We start from the raw sequence: 2,046 nt of genomic DNA, 5'->3' as shown, positions 1-2,046 counted from the left end.
TACGAAAATTAAAGGAAAAAAATTATACTTTAAATAAATTATCAGCTGATGAAATACAAATTTTACCGAGACAGTACCTGTTGGATCATGTCAGTTATTTGGAGCGATACTATGCCTGGGATAAATTACCGAAATATTTAAAAGAAGATGAAGAATTTAAACGGGAATACCCATGCTTTGAACATTACAATAAAGGGATAGTGCAAATTGATGGCCCTGCCCTACATTGCAGAGAATGTGACACAGACTCACATATAAATAGTACTCAGTAGTAGTAGTAGTAGTAGTAATCAGTTCACTAAAAAATATTAGATAAAATATGTCTACCCAAGTGAAAAAAAGTGTAGTTAAGGAGATTCATCGACTTGCTAGGAAGAATTTCAAACGTTGACGTGTAATTATTAAAGGACTATCTGATTTATATCAAAGTGATCTAATTGAATTAAGAGAGTTTGCAAAAGATAATAATAATTACAAATTCATTTTAATTGTTATCGATTGTTTCTCAAAATATGTATGGGTACAAGCTATTAAAGATTTACAAACTGACCAGGCAAAAGAGTACTACAATCATCAATTTAACTCTTTAATGGAAAAATATAAAATTAATCACTGTAACAGATACAACGTGAAGAAAGCGTCCATTGTTGAACTTGTATTTTCAAGATCTTACACCCAACTGGATAACTGAACTATTTAAAGTTGCAAAAATTAATTATACCTACCCGTATACATATTTATTAGAAGATTTAAATGGTAATCCCATTAGCGGCGGTTTTTACACTGAAGAATTACAGAGAACAAAATATCCTGATATTTATTTAATTGAAAAAGTACTAAAACGTAAAAAATAACCTTTCCGTTAAATGGTTAGGATTTTTAGATAAATATAACAGTTGGATTAAAATATCAGATGTAGTTTAAATATGTATTATTTAAAAATTTTTATATATATTATATATAAATACGAAATATTTTATTCATTAAGCGGCTCTGTAAATAAAATAAGATTGTATGAATGTTAGTGGTTACAATTAAAGTATTCGTTTACTTACATTTTCCAAACTTCGAGTAAATTTTGGTGGTTTCTCATATAATATCGCTACCCACCTGCACCACCAAGGTAAATGAATTGGTGGAACTACCACCGCTACCATCACTACAATAAATTTTTCCTAAAAACAGATATAATTATCTGTTTAATATACAAAATACGAAATTAAATAATAATGTAAACTTACCGCTAAACTTGGGTGCAAAACCCCCTTTAAAAAATTATAATCTGCATCAATCATCTTTGCTTTGTGCGAGTTCGTATCAGCTTTTATACTATTTCACTAATAAATATTGGTTTCCTTGTTGGTAATTAATGCAATTAAGTTGATAAACAAATCAGTGGTTAAAAAAACAACACATATAAGTTAAGTTCTTTGATTATTTAGTAGAAAATAAAATGTTTTGTTCCTTGACCAAATTCAACTTTATTTTATGTGTACAGGTCGGCGTCATAAATCGTTCTGCCTTTTCTTACAGTATTGGATTTAAACATGTATTTATTACACGTGACCAAGAGAATAACAAAAAAAGTGATTCATACTAGTCGCCGGCTAAGTAATACATATTGATATTGAACATAAACAAACATAACATATTCGAGAACAATCTCGCAACGCTTATCAATTTGACTGCCGAGTCATTTTCTTTGTTTTCGTACGGTGTAGGATTATATGACATATATACATGGTATAGGCTATGTGCACGGGGGCGGAGTTAGACATACGAGGGTGGATTGATAAGTTTCCGGCCTGACCAAGAAAAACAAGGTTTTTAAAATTTTTTTTTTTTTATTTCTCAACATAATCTCCTCCAAGGCTGATACATTTCTCATAGCGGTGTTCCAGTCTATTAATGCCATCTCTATAGACTGATTCGTCAAGCTCCTCAAAATAACCATTTACAGCTTCGATTACTTCTTCATTGTCCGCAAATCTCTTACCGCCAAGCCATTTTTTGAGATTAGGGAACAGAAAATAGTCACTCGGGGCT

The sequence above is a fragment of the Agrilus planipennis genome, unplaced genomic scaffold (genome assembly GCF_000699045.2).
Source record: "Agrilus planipennis isolate EAB-ADULT unplaced genomic scaffold, Apla_2.0 scaffold321, whole genome shotgun sequence".
Taxonomy (NCBI): domain Eukaryota; kingdom Metazoa; phylum Arthropoda; class Insecta; order Coleoptera; family Buprestidae; genus Agrilus; species Agrilus planipennis.
The sequence above is the reverse complement of the archived record's forward strand: the minus strand, read 5'-3'. Positions refer to the sequence as shown.